Source organism: Camellia sinensis, chromosome 14 (assembly GCF_055761805.1).
Source record: "Camellia sinensis isolate YWXY chromosome 14, ASM5576180v1, whole genome shotgun sequence".
In the NCBI taxonomy this organism is placed as follows: Eukaryota; Viridiplantae; Streptophyta; class Magnoliopsida; order Ericales; family Theaceae; genus Camellia; species Camellia sinensis.
In genome coordinates this window covers 146,440,756-146,449,831 of record NC_138974.1, presented here as the reverse complement: position 1 = coordinate 146,449,831, position 9,076 = coordinate 146,440,756, and positions in this window count along the sequence as shown.

Below are 9,076 nucleotides of genomic sequence, written 5' to 3'. Positions count from 1 at the left end.
GGCATGCTGGGCAACGCGGTGGCAAGGCATGCGGGCCGAGGCCGTGGCATGGCATGTTGGGCAACGCCGTGGCAAGGCATGCGGGCCGAGGCCGTGGCATGTCATGCGGGCCGAGGCCGTGGCATGGCATGCGGGCCGAGGCCGTGGCATGGCATGTTGGGCGACGCCGTAGCATGGCATGCGGGCCGAGGCCGTGGCTCGACATGTTGGCCAAGGCTAAGGCATGGCACGCCGGGCAACGCGTTGGCATGGCATGCTGGGCAACGCGGTGGCAAGGCATGCGGGCCGAGGCCGTGGCATGGCATGTTGGGCAACGCCGTAGCAAGGCATGCGGGCCGAGGCCGTGGCATGGCATGCGGGCCGAGGCCGTGGCATGGCATGCGGGCCGTGGCCGTGGCATGGCATGTTGGGCGATGCCGTGGCATGGCATGCGGGCCGAGGCCGTGGCATGGCTTGTTTGGCATCGCCGTGGCAAGACATGCGGGCCGTGGCATGGCATGGCATGCGGGCCGATGCCGTGGCATGGCATGTTGGGCAACGCCGTGGCAAGGCATGCGTGCCGAGGCCGTGGCATGGCATGCGGGCCGAGGCCGTGGCATGTCATGCGGGCCGAGGCCGTGGCATGGCATGCGGGCCGAGGCCTTGGCATGGCATGCGGGCCGAGGCCGTGGCATGGCATGTTGGGCGACGCCGTAGCAAGGCATGCGGGCCGAGGCCGTGCCTCGACATGTTGGCCAAGGCTAAGGCATGGCACGCCGGGCAACGCGGTGGCATGGCATGCTGGGCAACGCGGTGGCAAGGCATGCGGGCCGAGGCTGTGGCATGTCATATTGGGCAACGCCGTAGCAAGGCATGCGGGCCGAGGCCGTGGCATGGCATGGCCGTGGCATGGCATGTTGGGCGACGCCGTGGCATGGCATGCGGGCCGAGGCCGTGGCATGGCATGTTTGGCAACGCCGTGGCAAGACATGCGGGCCGTGGCATGGCATGGCATGCGGGCCGAGGCCGTGGCATGGCATGTTAGGCAACGCCGTGGCAAGGCATGCGGGCCGAGGCCGTGGCATGGCATGCGGGCCGAGGCCTTGGCATGGCATGCGGGCCGAGGCCGTGGCATGGCATGTTGGGCGACGCCGTAGCAAGGCATGCGGGCCGAGGCCGTGCCTCGACATGTTGGCCAAGGCTAAGGCATGGCACGCCGGGCAACGCGGTGGCATGGCATGCTGGGCAACGCGGTGGCAAGGCATGCGGGCCGAGGCCGTGGCATGGCATGCTGGGCAACGCCGCAGCAAGGCATGCGGGCCGAGGCCGTGGCATGGCATGCGGGCCGTGGCCGTGGCATGGCATGTTGGGCGACGCCGGGGCATGGCATGCGGGCCGAGGCCGTGGCATGGCATGTTTGGCAACGCCGTGGCAAGACATGCGGGCCGTGGCATGGCATGGCATGCGGGCCGAGGCCGTGGCATGGCATGTTGGGCAACGCCGTGGCAAGGCATGCGGGCCGAGGCCGTGGCATGGCATGCGGGCCGAGGCCGTGGCATGTCATGCGGGCCGAGGCCGTGGCATGGCATGCGGGCCGAGGCCGTGGCATGGCATGCGGGCCGAGGCCGTGGCATGGCATGTTGGGCGACGCCGTAGCAAGGCATGCGGGCCGAGGCCGTGGCATGGCATGCGGGCCGAGGCCGTGGCATGGCATGTTGGACGACGCCGTAGCAAGGCATGCGGGCCGAGGCCGTGGCATGGCATGCGGGCCGAGGCCGTGGCATGGCATGTTGGGCGACGCCGTAGCAAGGCATGCGGGCCGAGGCCGTGGCTCGACATGTTGGCCAAGGCTAAGGCATTGCACGCCGGGCAACGCGGTGGCATGGCATGCTGGGCAACGCGGTGGCAAGGCATGCGGGCCGAGGCCGTGGCATGGCATGTTGGGCAACGCCGTAGCAAGGCATGCGGGCCGAGGCCGTGGCATGGCATGCGGGCCGAGGCCGTGGCATGTCATGCGGGCCGAGGCCGTGGCATGGCATGCGGGCCGAGGCCGTGGCATGGCATGCGGGCCGAGGCCGTGGCATGGCATGCGGGCCGAGGCCGTGGCATGGCATGCGGGCCGAGGCCGTGGCATGTCATGCGGGCCGAGGCCGTGGCATGGCATGCGGGCCGAGGCCGTGGCATGGCATGCGGGCCGAGGCCGTGGCATGGCATGCGGGCCGAGGCCGTGGCATGGCATGTTGGGCAACGCCGTGGCAAGGCATGCGGGCCGAGGCCGTGGCATGGCATGCGGGCCGAGGCCGTGGCATGTCATGCGGGCCGAGGCCGTGCCATGGCATGCGGGCCGAGGCCGAGGCCTTGGCATGGCATGCGGGCCGAGGCCGTGGCATGGCATGTTGGGCGACGCCGTAGCAAGGCATGCGGGCCGAGGCCGTGCCTCGACATGTTGGCCAAGGCTAAGGCATGGCACGCCGGGCAACGCGGTGGCATGGCATGCTGGGCAACGCGGTGGCAAGGCATGCGGGCCGAGGCCGTGGCATGGCATGTTGGGCAACGCCGTAGCAAGGCATGCGGGCCGAGGCCGTGGCATGGCATGCGGGCCGTGGCCGTGGCATGGCATGTTGGGCGACGCCGGGGCATGGCATGCGGGCCGAGGCCGTGGCATGTCATGCGGGCCGAGGCCGTGGCATGGCTTGTTTGGCATCGCCGTGGCAAGACATGCGTGCCGTGGCATGGCATGGCATGCGGGCCGATGCCGTGGCATGGCATGTTGGGCAACGCCGTGGCAAGGCATGCGGGCCGAGGCCGTGGCATGGCATGCGGGCCGAGGCCGTGGCATGTCATGCGGGCCGAGGCCGTGGCATGGCATGCGGGCCGAGGCCTTGGCATGGCATGCGGGCCGAGGCCGTGGCATGGCATGTTGGGCGACGCCGTAGCAAGGCATGCGGGCCGAGGCCGTGCCTCGACATGTTGGCCAAGGCTAAGGCATGGCACGCCGGGCAACGCGGTGGCATGGCATGCTGGGCAACGCGGTGGCAAGGCATGCGGGCCGAGGCCATGGCATGTCATATTGGGCAACGCCGTAGCAAGGCATGCGGGCCGAGGCCGTGGCATGGCATGCGGGCCGAGGCCGTGGCATGGCATGCGGGCCGTGGCCGTGGCATGGCATGTTGGGCGACGCCGTGGCATGGCATGCGGGCCGAGGCCGTGGCATGGCATGTTTGGCAACGCCGTGGCAAGACATGCGGGCCGTGGCATGGCATGGCATGCGGGCCGAGGCCGTGGCATGGCATGTTGGGCAACGCCGTGGCAAGGCATGCGGGCCGAGGCCGTGGCATGTCATGCGGGCCGAGGCCGTGGCATGGCATGCGGGCCGAGGCCGTGGCATGGCATGCGGGCCGAGGCCTTGGCTCGACATGTTGGCCAAGGCTAAGGCATGGCACGCCGGGCAACGCGGTGGCATGGCATGCCGGGCAACGCGGTGGCAAGGCATGCGGGCCTAGGCCGTGGCATGGCATGTTGGGCAACGCCGTAGCAAGGCATGCGGGCCGAGGCCGTGGCATGGCATGCGGGCCGAGGCCGTGGCATGGCATGTTGGGCGACGCCGTAGCAAGGCATGCGGGCCGAGGCCGTGGCATGTCATGCGGGCCGTGGCCGTGGCATGGCATGCGGGCCGAGGCCGTGTCATGGTATGTTTGGCAACGCCGTGGCAAGACATGCGGGCCGTGGCAAGGCATGGCATGCGGGCCGAGGCCGTGGCTCGACATGTTGGCCAAGGCTAAGGCATGGCACGCCGGGCAACGCGGTGGCATGGCATGCTGGGCAACGCGGTGGCAAAGCATGCGGGCCGAGGCCGTGGCATGGCATGTTGGGCAACGCCGTGGCAAGGCATGCGGGCCGAGGCCGTGGCATGGCATGCGGGCCGTGGCCGTGGCATGGCATGTTGGGCGACGCCGGGGCATGGCATGCGGGCCGAGGCCGTGGCATGGCATGTTTGGCAACGCCGTGGCAAGACATGCGGGCCGTGGCAAGGCATGGCATGCGGGCCGAGGCCGTGGCTCGACATGTTGGCCAAGGCTAAGGCATGGCACGCCGGGCAACGCGGTGGCATGGCATGCTGGGCAACGCGGTGGCAAGGCATGCGGGCCGAGGCCGTGGCATGGCATGTTGGGCAACGCCGTGGCAAGGCATGCGGGCCGAGGCCGTGGCATGGCATGCGGGCCGAGGCCGTGGCATGTCATGCGGGCCGAGGCCGTGGCATGGCATGCGGGCCGAGGCCGTGGCATGGCATGTTGGGCGACGCCGTAGCATGGCATGCGGGCCGAGGCCGTGGCTCGACATGTTGGCCAAGGCTAAGGCATGGCACGCCGGGCAACGCGGTGGCATGGCATGCTGGGCAACGCGGTGGCAAGGCATGCGGGCCGAGGCCGTGGCATGGCATGTTGGGCAACGCCGTAGCAAGGCATGCGGGCCGAGGCCGTGGCATGGCATGCGGGCCGAGGCCGTGGCATGGCATGCGGGCCGTGGCCGTGGCATGGCATGTTGGGCGACGCCGTGGCATGGCATGCGGGCCGAGGCCGTGGCATGGCTTGTTTGGCATCGCCGTGGCAAGACATGCGGGCCGTGGCATGGCATGGCATGCGGGCCGATGCCGTGGCATGGCATGTTGGGCAACGCCGTGGCAAGGCATGCGTGCCGAGGCCGTGGCATGGCATGCGGGCCGAGGCCGTGGCATGTCATGCGGGCCGAGGCCGTGGCATGGCATGCGGGCCGAGGCCTTGGCATGGCATGCGGGCCGAGGCCGTGGCATGGCATGTTGGGCGACGCCGTAGCAAGGCATGCGGGCCGAGGCCGTGCCTCGACATGTTGGCCAAGGCTAAGGCATGGCACGCCGGGCAACGCGGTGGCATGGCATGCTGGGCAACGCGGTGGCAAGGCATGCGGGCCGAGGCTGTGGCATGTCATATTGGGCAACGCCGTAGCAAGGCATGCGGGCCGAGGCCGTGGCATGGCATGGCCGTGGCATGGCATGTTGGGCGACGCCGTGGCATGGCATGCGGGCCGAGGCCGTGGCATGGCATGTTTGGCAACGCCGTGGCAAGACATGCGGGCCGTGGCATGGCATGGCATGCGGGCCGAGGCCGTGGCATGGCATGTTAGGCAACGCCGTGGCAAGGCATGCGGGCCGAGGCCGTGGCATGGCATGCGGGCCGAGGCCTTGGCATGGCATGCGGGCCGAGGCCGTGGCATGGCATGTTGGGCGACGCCGTAGCAAGGCATGCGGGCCGAGGCCGTGCCTCGACATGTTGGCCAAGGCTAAGGCATGGCACGCCGGGCAACGCGGTGGCATGGCATGCTGGGCAACGCGGTGGCAAGGCATGCGGGCCGAGGCCGTGGCATGGCATGCTGGGCAACGCCGCAGCAAGGCATGCGGGCCGAGGCCGTGGCATGGCATGCGGGCCGTGGCCGTGGCATGGCATGTTGGGCGACGCCGGGGCATGGCATGCGGGCCGAGGCCGTGGCATGGCATGTTTGGCAACGCCGTGGCAAGACATGCGGGCCGTGGCATGGCATGGCATGCGGGCCGAGGCCGTGGCATGGCATGTTGGGCAACGCCGTGGCAAGGCATGCGGGCCGAGGCCGTGGCATGGCATGCGGGCCGAGGCCGTGGCATGTCATGCGGGCCGAGGCCGTGGCATGGCATGCGGGCCGAGGCCGTGGCATGGCATGTTGGGCGACGCCGTAGCAAGGCATGCGGGCCGAGGCCGTGCCTCGACATGTTGGCCAAGGCTAAGGCATGGCACGCCGGGCAACGCGGTGGCATGGCATGCTGGGCAACGCGGTGGCAAGGCATGCGGGCCGAGGCCGTGGCATGGCATGTTGGGCAACGCCGTAGCAAGGCATGCGGGCCGAGGCCGTGGCATGGCATGCGGGCCGTGGCCGTGGCATGGCATGTTGGGCGACGCCGGGGCATGGCATGCGGGCCGAGGCCGTGGCATGTCATGCGGGCCGAGGCCGTGGCATGGCTTGTTTGGCATCGCCGTGGCAAGACATGCGTGCCGTGGCATGGCATGGCATGCGGGCCGATGCCGTGGCATGGCATGTTGGGCAACGCCGTGGCAAGGCATGCGGGCCGAGGCCGTGGCATGGCATGCGGGCCGAGGCCGTGGCATGTCATGCGGGCCGAGGCCGTGGCATGGCATGCGGGCCGAGGCCTTGGCATGGCATGCGGGCCGAGGCCGTGGCATGGCATGTTGGGCGACGCCGTAGCAAGGCATGCGGGCCGAGGCCGTGCCTCGACATGTTGGCCAAGGCTAAGGCATGGCACGCCGGGCAACGCGGTGGCATGGCATGCTGGGCAACGCGGTGGCAAGGCATGCGGGCCGAGGCCATGGCATGTCATATTGGGCAACGCCGTAGCAAGGCATGCGGGCCGAGGCCGTGGCATGGCATGCGGGCCGAGGCCGTGGCATGGCATGCGGGCCGTGGCCGTGGCATGGCATGTTGGGCGACGCCGTGGCATGGCATGCGGGCCGAGGCCGTGGCATGGCATGTTTGGCAACGCCGTGGCAAGACATGCGGGCCGTGGCATGGCATGGCATGCGGGCCGAGGCCGTGGCATGGCATGTTGGGCAACGCCGTGGCAAGGCATGCGGGCCGAGGCCGTGGCATGTCATGCGGGCCGAGGCCGTGGCATGGCATGCGGGCCGAGGCCGTGGCATGGCATGCGGGCCGAGGCCTTGGCTCGACATGTTGGCCAAGGCTAAGGCATGGCACGCCGGGCAACGCGGTGGCATGGCATGCCGGGCAACGCGGTGGCAAGGCATGCGGGCCTAGGCCGTGGCATGGCATGTTGGGCAACGCCGTAGCAAGGCATGCGGGCCGAGGCCGTGGCATGGCATGCGGGCCGAGGCCGTGGCATGGCATGTTGGGCGACGCCGTAGCAAGGCATGCGGGCCGAGGCCGTGGCATGTCATGCGGGCCGTGGCCGTGGCATGGCATGCGGGCCGAGGCCGTGTCATGGTATGTTTGGCAACGCCGTGGCAAGACATGCGGGCCGTGGCAAGGCATGGCATGCGGGCCGAGGCCGTGGCTCGACATGTTGGCCAAGGCTAAGGCATGGCACGCCGGGCAACGCGGTGGCATGGCATGCTGGGCAACGCGGTGGCAAAGCATGCGGGCCGAGGCCGTGGCATGGCATGTTGGGCAACGCCGTGGCAAGGCATGCGGGCCGAGGCCGTGGCATGGCATGCGGGCCGTGGCCGTGGCATGGCATGTTGGGCGACGCCGGGGCATGGCATGCGGGCCGAGGCCGTGGCATGGCATGTTTGGCAACGCCGTGGCAAGACATGCGGGCCGTGGCAAGGCATGGCATGCGGGCCGAGGCCGTGGCTCGACATGTTGGCCAAGGCTAAGGCATGGCACGCCGGGCAACGCGGTGGCATGGCATGCTGGGCAACGCGGTGGCAAGGCATGCGGGCCGAGGCCGTGGCATGGCATGTTGGGCAACGCCGTGGCAAGGCATGCGGGCCGCGGCCGTGGCATGGCATGCGGGCCGAGGCCGTGGCATGTCATGCGGGCCGAGGCCGTGGCATGGCATGCGGGCCGAGGCCGTGGCATGGCATGTTGGGCGACGCCGTAGCATGGCATGCGGGCCGAGGCCGTGGCTCGACATGTTGGCCAAGGCTAAGGCATGGCACGCCGGGCAACGCGGTGGCATGGCATGCTGGGCAACGCGGTGGCAAGGCATGCGGGCCGAGGCCGTGGCATGGCATGTTGGGCAACGCCGTAGCAAGGCATGCGGGCCGAGGCCGTGGCATGGCATGCGGGCCGAGGCCGTGGCATGGCATGCGGGCCGTGGCCGTGGCATGGCATGTTGGGCGACGCCGTGGCATGGCATGCGGGCCGAGGCCGTGGCATGGCTTGTTTGGCATCGCCGTGGCAAGACATGCGGGCCGTGGCATGGCATGGCATGCGGGCCGATGCCGTGGCATGGCATGTTGGGCAACGCCGTGGCAAGGCATGCGTGCCGAGGCCGTGGCATGGCATGCGGGCCGAGGCCGTGGCATGTCATGCGGGCCGAGGCCGTGGCATGGCATGCGGGCCGAGGCCTTGGCATGGCATGCGGGCCGAGGCCGTGGCATGGCATGTTGGGCGACGCCGTAGCAAGGCATGCGGGCCGAGGCCGTGCCTCGACATGTTGGCCAAGGCTAAGGCATGGCACGCCGGGCAACGCGGTGGCATGGCATGCTGGGCAACGCGGTGGCAAGGCATGCGGGCCGAGGCTGTGGCATGTCATATTGGGCAACGCCGTAGCAAGGCATGCGGGCCGAGGCCGTGGCATGGCATGGCCGTGGCATGGCATGTTGGGCGACGCCGTGGCATGGCATGCGGGCCGAGGCCGTGGCATGGCATGTTTGGCAACGCCGTGGCAAGACATGCGGGCCGTGGCATGGCATGGCATGCGGGCCGAGGCCGTGGCATGGCATGTTAGGCAACGCCGTGGCAAGGCATGCGGGCCGAGGCCGTGGCATGGCATGCGGGCCGAGGCCTTGGCATGGCATGCGGGCCGAGGCCGTGGCATGGCATGTTGGGCGACGCCGTAGCAAGGCATGCGGGCCGAGGCCGTGCCTCGACATGTTGGCCAAGGCTAAGGCATGGCACGCCGGGCAACGCGGTGGCATGGCATGCTGGGCAACGCGGTGGCAAGGCATGCGGGCCGAGGCCGTGGCATGGCATGCTGGGCAACGCCGCAGCAAGGCATGCGGGCCGAGGCCGTGGCATGGCATGCGGGCCGTGGCCGTGGCATGGCATGTTGGGCGACGCCGGGGCATGGCATGCGGGCCGAGGCCGTGGCATGGCATGTTTGGCAACGCCGTGGCAAGACATGCGGGCCGTGGCATGGCATGGCATGCGGGCCGAGGCCGTGGCATGGCATGTTGGGCAACGCCGTGGCAAGGCATGCGGGCCGAGGCCGTGGCATGGCATGCGGGCCGAGGCCGTGGCATGTCATGCGGGCCGAGGCCGTGGCATGGCATGCGGGCCGAGGCCGTGGCATGGCATGTTGGGCGACGCCGTAGCAAGGCATGCGGGCCGA